This window comes from Pseudorca crassidens, chromosome 18, assembly GCF_039906515.1.
Source record: "Pseudorca crassidens isolate mPseCra1 chromosome 18, mPseCra1.hap1, whole genome shotgun sequence".
NCBI lineage: Eukaryota > Metazoa > Chordata > Mammalia > Artiodactyla > Delphinidae > Pseudorca > Pseudorca crassidens.
In genome coordinates, this window is record NC_090313.1 from 54148546 (window position 1) to 54161584 (window position 13039).

A 13039-nucleotide genomic window follows, 5' to 3' on the forward strand; every position below is an offset into this window, starting at 1 on the left:
TACTCCTAAGTAAAATACAGAAAATAATGGAAAGGCTGTTAGCTTCTTGTAATGAAGGCAAAAGTGATTGAAAAAAAAGATGTAAAAATTGATGATACCTGGCTGACATTATTTAAATAGACAATGGTTCTATCAATAAAAAGAAGCCTTAAGAAATGTGTTTCATGACAGAAACATATTAACCACTTTTCATCATCTGGAACCTTTGTAAATCAATAAGAGATATTTACTCTATCCTGCTGGGGTGGCTTTTTGTATTTCTAAGAGGATTTAATTCTGGTTGCCATAGTTATGACAGAGTTCTAGAATGAATTTTGTTTCATCATAATTGCTGCATGTTAGTATGTAAACAGCTGAACTCTACCTTCAACAGGCAGAACTCAATTGTGAATAAAGAAAATTCCTTATCATAAAGTGGTTGAACTAGAATTCAAAACATACCATTGAGCCCTTGCTCTCCTCAGAGAGTTAGCAAATACTTCTCAAACATTTTTAGCATAGTTATCTCTGAAAGGCACATCAATAGTACAAGAAGAATGCAGAAGAAGATTTAAAATGTTTAAAGTGATGTGGAGATTTACAGAAGTTAAAATAATTTATTCTTGGTCTGTACCATAAGTCATAAGAAAAATTTTGACCTTTGGGCTATTGATCTATCTTTTTACCAAATACCTGTCACTTCATGTAGATATTAAATTTGAAATGTGTTATTTCCCAGCCAATTCAATGCCAATTAGTTCAATATCAGTTTATCCACTAAAAAAAGAAAAAGAAAAACAATCCAGGGAAATTACTCTTAAGCCTGATATGTTTTAGCATTAATTTCAAAGGCCACAACATAAAAGAAGGAAAAGGAAAGCATGTAGCCTCTTGTTACTTCTTTGAGGTGCAAATATCCAGAAAATATGAAATCAAAAAGAATTGGGGCCATCTCCTTTCGGATCTGGGCTACTGCAGCACTAGGGTGTCAGTTGGTCCCGGCCAGAACACTTCAGTTCTTCCCTGCAAGGATATATTTAATAACTGATTGGTGTGGTCCTTTAATACAAGAAAATGGAAATGGAACAGCCAGAGGAAACCTTTCCCAACACCAAAACCAATGGTGAATTTGGTAAACGCCCTGCTGAAGATATGGAAGAGGAGCACGCTTTTAAAGATCTAGAAACACTGATGAGATGGTTGAATTACACATTCTGCTTCAGAGTAAGAATGCTGGGGCAGTGATTGGAAAAGGAGGCAAGAATATTAAGGCTCTCCATACAGACCACAATGCCACACTGAGTATCAGTGCTGATATTGAAACAATTGGAGAAATTCTGAAGAAAATCATCCCTACCTTGAAAGAGGGCCTGCAGTTGCCATCACCCACTGCAACCAGCCAGCTCCCGCTGGAATCTGATGCTGTGGAATGCTTAAATTACCAACACTATAAAGGACGCGACTTTGCGAGTTGAGATTGTTGATTCATCAGAGTCTGGCTGGAGGAATTATTGGAGTCAAAGGTGCTAAAATCAAAGAACTTCGAGAGAACACTCAGACAACAATCAAGCTTTTCCAGGAATGTGGTCCTCAATCCACTGACAGAGTGGTTCTTATTGGAGGAAAACCTGATAGGGTTGTAGAGTGCATAAAGATCATCCTTGATCTTATATCAGAGTCTCCCATCGAAGGACGTGCTCAGCCTTATGATCCCAGTTTTTATGACGAAACCTATGATTACTGTGGTTTTACAATGATGTTTGATGACTGCTGTGGACGTCCCGTGGGATTTCCCATGCAGGGAAGAGGTGGTTTTGACAGAACGCCTCCTGGTCAGGGTGGGAGTCCCATGCTTCCATCCAGAAGAGATTGTGATGATAGGAGCCCTCGTCGAGGACCTCCTCCACCTCCTCCTGGACGAGGGGGCCGGGGTGGTGGCAGAGCTCAGAATCTTCCTCCTTCTCCACCACCACCACCTAGAGGAGGGGATCTAATGGCCTATGACAGAAGAGGAAGACCTGGAGACCATTATGATGGCATGGGTGGTTTCAGTGCTGATGAAACCTGGGACTCTGCAGTAGATACATGGAGCCCATCAGAGCCACAGATGGCTTATGAACCACAGAGTGGCTCTGGATATGATTATTCTTATGCAGGGTGTCGTGGCTCATATGGCGATCTTGGTGGACCTATTATTACTACACAAGTAACTGCTCCCAAAGATCTGGCTCGATCTATTATTGGCAAAGGTGGTCAGCAGATTAAACAAATCCGTCATGAGTCAGGAGCATCGATTAAAATTGATGAGCCTTTAGAAGGGTCCAAAGATTGGATCATTACCATTACAGGAACACAGACCCAGATACAGAATGCACAGGATTTGCTCCAGAACAGTGTGAAGCGATATTCTGGAAAGTTTTTCTAAGACTAGTGAAGAACTGAAGGAGTCCTGCATCTTTTTTTTTTTTAATCTGCTTCTGTGTGAAAAGCCAACATTCCTCTGCTTCATAGGTGTTCTGCATTTGAGGTGTAGTGAAATCTTTGCTGTCACCAGATATAATGTTTCAGTTCCTTACAAACAAGGTTGGGGGTTGGGGGAGAGTATGCAGAAACTAACATTGAATTTTGCAACAGCAGCAGAATGAGTGAATTTTAATTTTTGCTCATTGTTGGTGGTTTAAAAAACAAATCCCCCCATGTAATTATTGCGAACACTTTGCTTTGTGGTCACTGTAATATTTTGGGGGAGGGTGGGACAGGGAGGAAAAGTAACGATAGTCCATATGTCCCTGGCATCTATTCGGAGCAGTGTGCAGAATGTAATGCTCTTTTGTAAGAAATGTTTTATGATTTTTAAAATAAATTTAGTGAACCTCAAAAAAAAAAAAAAGAATTGGATCCCACAAACAGGGAAAGAGGTGTTCTTATATGCCCTAAGAAAAACCCAAACACAATTTTCATAGACAAAAGCCCAACAATCTGCCAGTAGCAATTCAAATGTCAGTTCAGTTAAAAAGATAACCCTTTAAACTTTGAAAAACAACATACCTCTGTTAATCACAGAATCTTTTAAAATATGTATTTGTCTGGTAAAATTTGACAATGCTGCCTGTGAAATCCAAAAGGAGAACATGTCATGAGAATATGGAAGCACAAGAAACTTCAACTAAAATTGTCTTTTCCCATATGGCAACTTAAGACAAATAGCCCTAAGCATGTTATTTTGAGAGACACACAATTTTGAAATAACTGGATATACCTCAAGTTATTCTAGAAGTGAAAAGTAGAAAGAAGTTCTTTGGCTTATTCACCTTAGACTTTTCCTGTTTAGTTAGAGGTTGCATTCAATTACCTTCCATTTGAAACTCTTTTGATTATATGTTTGTAGTATTTATTGTTTTGAGGGGGAACCATTTTCATATATATGTTAGATTTGAATCACGACCATTTGCATGACATTTTATTAAAATATATGGTTTGAACATGAATAAGACAGTGTGTTAATTATTCAAGAGATATGAAGATAAATAAGATAATTCTTACCCAACGGAACACATACTAGAAGAACTAAGTAGAAAAGTAGGGAGAAGTGTTAAGATAAATAATACTAGATAATTACATAATATGGGCTGTGTATGAATGGGATAAAAGAAGTAAGAGCAGAGAGTTGTGACAGTAAACCCAGCAAAGACATACGCCCTTCACTAGATCAGAAAAGGCTTCAAGGAGGCACTGGCATTTGAGTTGGACGCCATTAAAGGAAGTTCAACAGAGTAGCTTTAGTGAGGCATATTCTAATATTCTGAAAGGCAGGAAAATACTAGCAAAAATAAAAATGATGACCAGGACAGGATATGTGAAAATTTTTTTCCAGAAACTTGACAAACTTTTAATAGATGTTGGTATAAGCAAATGCAGACTAATTGAAGTACATGTTGTCATTTTTAAAAAGCCACACAATGGTTGTGAAAATTTTAAGTTATTTTTGTATATTGAGAGCAGGGATATTTCCATCATATGGTAGAGCCTAGAAAGAGATATTTTATTTCTTGAGTGATAGAAAGTAGCAGCTGGTGGGGCAAAGAATGGGCTGTAGAAAGAATACTTGCTCTGACTCTTACTAACTGGATGAAACTGGAAAAGGTACTTTACCTTCCATGACTGTTTTCTTAACTAAAGTAGGAATATTTACAGTGCCTACTTCCTAGGTTGTAATGAGTATTAAATGAATTATTAGGTATAAAACACTTGAACTAATGCATAGCAAATAGTAAGCACTCAGTGTTGTATTAGCTCATTTTCATTATGTGGATCAGAGATGAAACTACTTTCATATAGATTTAGGTATTTTTATTTTAATTTTCTTTAGAAAAGATCTGCTTTGGATCATTTAAGAACTTCAGCAATGGAGTGAAAACTAAAGTTAAACTAAACTTGCCAATTAAAGATAACTTTCTTTCAAAAGTCCTTCAAGATTCTTTCTCCTCTTGCAGCGGTTCTAGAATATAGCTACACTTTTTAGTCATACGAAGATTTCTTTAAAATACTAATGCCAGGATCCTACCTCCAGAGATTCTAATTTAATTGGCCTTGGCTGTAAGGAGTTTTAAAAGCTTCCCAGGTGATTTTAATGTACAGCCAATGTTGAGAACCACTGAGCCAATGGGTAAAACGTCTGCCAATTTGAAGTTCAAAATCCCTGTAAGTGCCGATTCATGCCTTCTTTTCAGGTATTTCTGTCCTCGCCTCTGTCCCCCTCACACTGGCACAGGGGGACAGTGTGAATCCTCACAGTGATGGGTCTCTGACTTGGGGCTTCACTAGTCTCCACTGTCATGGAGTGGGCCTACTTTTGTTCCTGGGAGGATTGCACTGCTGTCCACTGAAGAGTGGATCCGGGATGAGCACTAACTGCCTGCCCGGCTACCATCCCAGGTAACACTTGATCCCACCTGGCTTTGTAGGCACTTTGCTGGATGTGCTGCTGAAACCCACCCTCACACAGCTACCTCTGGCTGTGAAGTCCTGTGCCCTGTAGCCTCTTCATCTTTACACCTAGGCTGCTGATGGTCACTGGTCCTCTGGAACCTCCCACTTTTCCCTCAACACCAGGTATGCTGGAATGTCCCATTCAAACCCAGTGCAGGCCATAGGGTTTGGGGTCCTTTTGCAGGTGAATCTATCTAGATATCACTTTCTCTCTGCTCTTGCTCTTCTGCTACTCCTGGACTACACTGGATGCAAAGGATTGTCTGGGACTCTGGTCAGATTTCCATCATCTTGTGGCTGAGACCTAGGAGAGGGGATTTTTGTTTCATACAAGGGACCCAGGGAGCACTTAACCCTAGTTTCTCCTCCTCCAGTGCATGTATACACCTTGGACAGAAATCTGTGCCCTCCTCCTCCAGTTTCTATTATCTTTCCTTAGGTCACATCCTCAAACTTTCCTAGGCTATAGCTTAAGGAAAATTCTGTGACCCAAGTCTCCTTGGCTTGACTCTGGACATGGAAAAGGCAGATTTTTGGAATTCAGAAAAATCTTTCTCTTTTGGAAATCCTAGAATTGTGTCTCACAATGGAGTCAAAAACGTCATTTTTAGCCAAAATTTGAATAGTAAACTTTTTGTTTTTGTCCTCCTGTCCTAACGTTATTGCTTATATCTTTCCTGAGGCAATAGATATACCTGCCATAATCAGGGGACAGCCCCATACAAGGAAGTATAAAAAATAAAAACACAATTTTATATTTCAAACTATATTATTCCCATAATATCTGTAATTGAAAATAATTCCAGCATGAATCTTCCACTCTTCTTAAGCATTTAGCTTGTAACCTAGAAGAGAGGGTACACCTGTTTTCAACCCTATGGTTTTGAAACCACCAATTCTTTCCTTCCTTCCTTCTTAGTCCAAACACCATTGCATGTGTCGGGGGTGCGTGTGTGTGTGCGTGTGCCTGTGTGTGTGTGTGTGTGTGTGTGTGTGTGTGCGTGCGCGTAATTCTTGTTTTGCTTACTAGATCCTTTAGGTTTATAAGTTGAAACATTACAATTTATTCTAAGAATTTAAGAGTAGGACTCATGTCTTGACCAACTGCCACCAAGACTAAGAATGTAGGGCACATACTAAGCATCAAAATATTTCCTTACTACTACTAACAGTCTCTCCTGGACCACCGAGGATAGAGACTTTGAAAGATGCATCTTTCTTTCCCTTTGGCCTCCTCCAATCCTTCATGAAAAAATAAATGCACTAAAATTCTGGCTTCTCTCATTAAGATTGAATCAATATCCAGAGATTCAAGTTTCATACAATGTGCCTCCACCTATACCAAGATGGAGTTAACTCCACCCCACTCCAGCCAGAGAACCCCTTCTCAGATGCAGGCCCTTGTTCCATCAGTTCTGCTCCAGAAAGCTAAAGTTAGGACTTCTTTTTCACCTTCCTCCCCAAATAAATATACTTAGGTTTTTACAATGGCAAAGGAATGTATTTCCATTTAAGAAAAACTAGAAAATTGAGGAAAGGATAAAAAAAAAAAAACCCACAAATAAACACCTAATAATTACCAATGTTATCATTTTGGTATGCTTCCTTCCATGAGAACAGTATAAATTATAATCAAATAGCTGCCTTTTTCATTTTAGAATATATTATGAATATTTAATAGTCATTCAAAATATTTGTTTCTACTACTTTTACTCATAAGTAAAACTATGCTTAAAATAACAGCAACAGAAAGAGCAAAAAATAATAATATTACTTAAGTGTATAATTGCAATATACTAGGCTAACTCTTTAATATCATGGTATCTCACAGATTTGTCTATCAGTATTAGTATCATGGATAAAGACAATGTGGTATGTATATACAATGGAATATTACTCAGCCATAAGAAAGAACGAAATAATGCCATTTGCAGCAACATGGATGGACCTAGAGATTGTCATACTGAGTGAAGTAAGTCAGACAGAGAAAGACAAATATCATATGATATCACTTATATGTAGAATCTTTAAAAAATCTTTCAGTTGGCCATGGAAATAAGGGCCCTTGTAATAAAGTGATTTGTGTGCATGTGTTCTCACTCACTCTAGGCACAATTATGTACTACTCTTTGAACATGAGAGCTTGATCTTTTCTGTTCAGTAAAACAAGCCAGCAACCCTATCTAAGGGAAGGGCCAGTGGAGTCAAGGCTCAGCTATAGACTGTCTATCAGCACCGCCATATTGGAATACACCTCTCTTTACCTCAAGACACACAGATGGCAGGACCAACCTGAACCAGCAGACATACCAGGTGACCCACAAAGTGAGCTGCCCCCACTCATTATGCCCACAACAATGAAGAGAAAACTCTTACAACTTTTTATCCTTGGTGTTCTGATGGAGCTTCAGAGAACAGAAGTAAAACAATAGATCTAAGGAAGATAACTGTTCTCCTCAACAGGGTGCTGCTTTCCCCACTCCTCTTATTGCCATCTTATCCTAAGGATATCCTGAATAATTTGTCCCATAACAGGCGTTAACCTACCTGAGATGGTCCTTCCAAGTTGCCAAGTTCTTTCTCCACAAAACCTAACTGTGGATTTTTTAAAATGTTTCCTCCAGCTATTTAAGTATCATCCAACAAAAAAGAAAATCATTAATAAATAATGTAAACAACTGTACATGGGTTTTCACATGCAATTTTACATTTAGGAGAAAATAAGATTTTTAAGCAAAATTACAGTGATTTAAAAACATATCTTCAGACTAAGACCTGACTCAATGGAAGCCTTCACAATTAGAGCAGCCATGGATTGTGGCTGAATTAGGTTAGGTCATGTTTAATATTCTCTGCTTCCATTTCTATTCACCAATGATTACCATAAATATTTGATTCTCTCCTAGAATTCTGCTGCCATTTTCTGTACCCTGGCCTCTGACTTAGCCCACCACTGTAAAGTTTGTCTTGGTTCATTAATTCCTATGTAGCCTTCTGACTTGCCTCCCAATCACGGAGAGGATTTGTGGTTCTGTAAGACTCATGGGAGCATCTACTCTGTGAAGGTCTTAGCTGTGCAGGAGTCACCCCTGTCCCCTCAGGGCTGCCTGTTTCCAGAAGTTAAGCTGGCTTTGGTTTTCTCTGGGTCTCAAGGCCAGGCATTGCACAAAACCCAAGACCTTAAAGCTAAGGAAGAAACTGAATCCCTCAGGAATGGAGGGAAGTTTTTAAGCCTTTTTACCTTATTTCCCAGCTCTTCCCTTTCGGGTAGTGAGAGCTACAGCAAACAAAGACCCTTCATCTCTCTTCTCAGTGGGGTTTCTCAACTAACACTAAAGCTGCCTCAAATATGCTAGCTCTTCTATTAATCCTATTTCTGTACCTGTTGTTCATGGCTGTGCTTTCCACTAGTCAGGACAGACCTGTCCACACCGCCAGTACATCTCAGTTCCTTTGTTCAATATTAAATCCCACCTGCCAACTGAGTCAAGGATTTCTCCAAAATGTCACCCAAGTTTCTCTTAATTTACTTGCTTGTCACATGGTCTAATTTATTGAAAAGAACATTAGCTGAATATCTGAAATAGATATGAAAAGAAAAAAACCTATAATCAGACAATAGAAATTTCTTTGTCATCTCATCATCATCATCATCATAATCATCATCCCTAACAATTATATAGTGCCTACTACATGCCAAACACTAATATAACTGCTTTACACAGATTAATTTCTTTGATCCTTACAACCAAATAAGGGTAATGGTATTATGTTCATTTTAAGATAAGGAATCTGAGGCAGAGAGAGAATACATAACTTATGCAAGGTCACAGCTGGCTCCAGATGCCCTGCTCTTAACCCTTACATCATGCCACCTGCCTACAATGACAATCCCCAGGTGGCTTCCAAAATCCACTGTTATCTAATGTAACCAAACAGCCTGTCTTCTGTGTTGTCAGTTCACTCCTGAGTGTACCATTAGGATTTACTCTGAAAGAGATAGTCCCTGAAGAATTCTACAAAGCAGGGATGGCTTCACAAGCAGGCAAGTTTAAAACTTTTTTAGTTTTAAAGTTTAAAATGAGCTTGAAATTTCCACAACAAAAATAACAGTTTTGACATTGCATATCTGATATCTAAACTATATCAAAAACTTTTAAGCAATAACATGGAAAGCCTTGCTCCCATCCAATGGTAGAGGAAACTAAAGCTCAGGGAAGTCAAATACCTTGACCATCATCACACGAGTAGAAACTGAGCTGTTTGCCTATAGTGTGTATGTTCTTCCCACTTTAACACACTCTCCATTAAATAAAGATATTCTAATAAGTTGTATAATACCCATAGCGTACTCTAATAAATTACTCTTAAACTTAATTCTAGGAGATTAAAGTTTACCCTAGGGGAAATTCTTTCCAACTTTTAACAACTTGTGGAAAGCAGATCCACCATTTCCATGGCCTTTTCATTGAACTCATTGACCCTCCCAAGACATTCACATGAGAGAAGGGATCAAAGGTAGAGGTGCAGATGGAAGACCCTGCAGACATTACACAGAGATGCCCAACCATCTGTATGTCACAGCCAAACTCATAAGGTTTTCTGAGATTCCACAGCATCTAAAATTGTTTTCTTCAATTCCTATAGTTAGTCCACTCAATGACAGAATACTAAATGGACTTCTCTGCTACATGACAGTTAATCAGTTTACCCAAAAACCATTTGCAAAGAGTAAAGTTTCACTGTCCCCACTCTTCTGAGGCACTGTGGTGTGACATACTGAAAAAGAACAGTTTTAGAGAAACAGCTAGATTCAAATCCAAGTTATGTCATTTATTATTAGTATGGAAAAAATTAACTCCCTGCAGGTTTTAGTTAATTCACTTAGGAAATGATAAGATATTATTACTAATTAGTTTGGATTTGGGAGCAGCAATAGATAACACCCTATCTTCCATTCTTGAGTTTAGAATCTACTAAAAAATAAGATAGAAGAGAAGAGCCGATCCATATCATAGCGCCTGTTGTATTGATAAACCTGACTGGAGACAAGGACTTCAGTTGAGCTCCCTAAATTTCTCCAAAAAATGGACCTGATTATTCTTCCACTTATACACGAAGTAGGATAAACCAAGCCACTGGGACCTAGTCCAAAGCTACCCACATGGAAGACCACTCCTGGATCCTGAACACCTGTGAGATGTAAAAGAGGGAACCCAAAAGGCCCAGAGTCCAGCATGCTCAGCTCCTTCTACAAGATTTACCAATAAGATAAGTCAGTCTTATCAGTGAGGAGTCAATGAGGATGCAAAAAGAAGTTGGAAGAATTCTTCTCATATTAACCTTTGTGAAGTGGGAATTCTCTCCTCTTTATGGATTCATGAATAACAAGGAGAAAGTGTTCTTCCTAACAGCACCAAAGAGTGATGCCTTCAGCTAAGAATTCTCTTATGCATACCCAATTATATGTTGAAGGCTTCAATTTGGATATAATACAAGTACCTAAATTCAGAAACCTGAAACTGAGTTAATAATCTCATTTTATTTCTTAACATATTCCTCCTCCAGTGTACCCTATCTTGATAAAAGATACCGCCGTCCATTCAGTCTCAATCCAGAAATCTAGGTGTTATCCTTGATGCTTCCCCCTCTTCTTTATTAAATTAACCATGAGATCTTATTTAATTCTATCTTCTAAATATCTTCCAACTATACTGGAATTCTCTCCTTTCCCACTATAACCACTTCTTCCAGGACATCACTATTACTGTATTTGCTTCCTATTTTACTTCCTTTTACTTTTGCCCTCTACCCCATCATCTACTTGAATGACTCTGCGAACAGTCCTCAAAATCATTTTTGTAATATGCAAATTGAATTCTATTTATCTGACTCCATCTCTTTCACTTACTTCAAGTTTCCTCTTAAATCTTACTCTCTCAGGAAAGTCTTCCTGATCTCTTCTAGACTTATATACAGGAATTCAACAGTTAACTTTCATAGCCTCCTGTAATTCCTCTAGTGACAAGACTCACCACACTTTATTTTAATTGTTTTTTATATCATTCTGCCAAAGTCTATTGTTGTCAAACGTTGAAAGCCAACAATAAAGAGCAAATATTGTAGTCAGCAAGAAAAATTACATTGCATACAGGGGAACAACAAATCTGATTAATAGCTGACTTCTCATGAAAACCATGGGAGCCAGGAGAGATTGGAACAATGTCTTTCCAGAGCTGAAACAAAAACTTATCAATCAGGAAGTCTTTACCCAGTGAAAATATTCTTCAAAAATGACAAAAAAAGAAGACATATTTGGATAAACAAAAACTAGTATAATTTGCTGTCAACATAACTGTGCTAAAGTTATTGCTAAAGGAAGTTCTTCAGTCTGAAGGGAAAATATTTCAGATGAAAACGTGGATCCTTGAAAAGAAGGAAGAGCATCAGAAATGGTAGATATCTGGTACATGCCAAAGATTTTTTGTTTCTCTTTAATTTGTTTCCCATAAACCATACAACTATTTAGAGCAAAAATTATAACATTATCTTGTGGAAATTATAAGATATTTAAATGGAGTTCACATTATATTATGTATTAATTTTCTATTGATGCCATAAAAATTACCAATACTTATTAGATTAAACAACAAAAATGTATTGCCTTAAGGTCTGTAGGTCAGAAATCTGACATGGATCTCATTGGGGGTAAGATCAAGGTGTCAGTATGTGTTCCTTTCTGGAGGCCTTAAAGACTTGCTCATCTGTGTTGTTGGCAGAATTCAGTTCATTGTATTGATATTTGTAGGATTAGGTCTCATTTCGTTGCTGGCTGTCAGCCCAGTGTCATTCCTAGCTTCTAGAGGTCACCCTCATTCTTTGTTTCATGAACCTCTTTCTCGTCTTCAAAGAAATAACAGGTCAAGTCCCTTTTTGAGTCTTTCCTCCTCCTTCTTTCATCTCATCTCTATGACCCAACAGAGAAAGTCTCTCTTCTTTTAAGGACTCATGTGATTAGATTTGGCTCATCCGTAGTATCAAAGATAAGCTCCCCATGTCAAACATATCTATAGAGTAACTTTTGCCATATAAGATAACATATGCACAGGCTCTGGAGACTAGGGCATGGGCATCTTTGGAAGGTTATAATTCTGCCTCCCACTCAAGAGTATCCTAAAACATGAGGGGAGAGAATATGTATCTATAAGGTTGAAAAATTTTTTAACGTTTTACAGAAAGTGATACAATATAAATTGTAAGTGAAATATGAAAAGTTATGTATTTAATATACTATATATATATACATATATATGACAATGTATATATATATATATATATGTATATATATATATTAATACCCAGAACAACCATTAAAAAAACTGTAGAGAAACATAAAAATATAAGATATTAAAATTTATGGAATGCAGGCAAAGCAGTGTCCAGAGAGACGTTTATACCTGTAAATGCCTATGTTAGAAGTAAAGATCTAAAAATTGATTATATGAGTTCTCATCTTTTAAAAAATTAGACAAAAAGAAAAATGTACTCAAATTAAGTGAAAGCAAGAAAATAATAAATGTAAAGGAATAAATCAATGAAACAGGAAACAAGAAAATAATAGACAAAAATCAATAAAACCAAAAACTAGTTATCTCAAACATATGTAAAATTAATCAGCATAACTGCACTAATCAAGAAAAAAAGAGACACACATCAAAATATTAACATTGAAAGAGGGTATAGCACTACAGAGCCTACGTACATGGAAAAGATAATACTGGAATGTTTTGAACAACTTAATATAACAATATATGTAGCTGAAGTGAATAAATTTCTTACAATACAGAAATTTGATCCAAGAAGAAAAACTTGAATATCCTGTATTACTTAAGAACTGAATTTGTAATTAAAAATCTTCCCACAAAGAAAACTCCAAGCCCAAATGGCTCCAGTGGTGAATTCTATCACACATTTAAGAAAAAATAATACCAATTCTATGCAAACTCTTTCAGAAAATAGTAGAAGAGAGAATACTTCCAAAATCCCTTTATATGGCCAGTCTTACTCAGAT

The 13039-nt window shown here is 37.3% G+C and overlaps 1 pseudogene; it reads left to right on the forward strand.

Annotated features, from left to right (window-relative positions):
* The first annotated feature begins 943 nt into the window (after positions 1–943).
* Positions 944–2521, forward strand: LOC137210839 (heterogeneous nuclear ribonucleoprotein K pseudogene; annotated as a pseudogene).
* The last annotated feature ends 10518 nt before the right edge of the window (positions 2522–13039 follow it).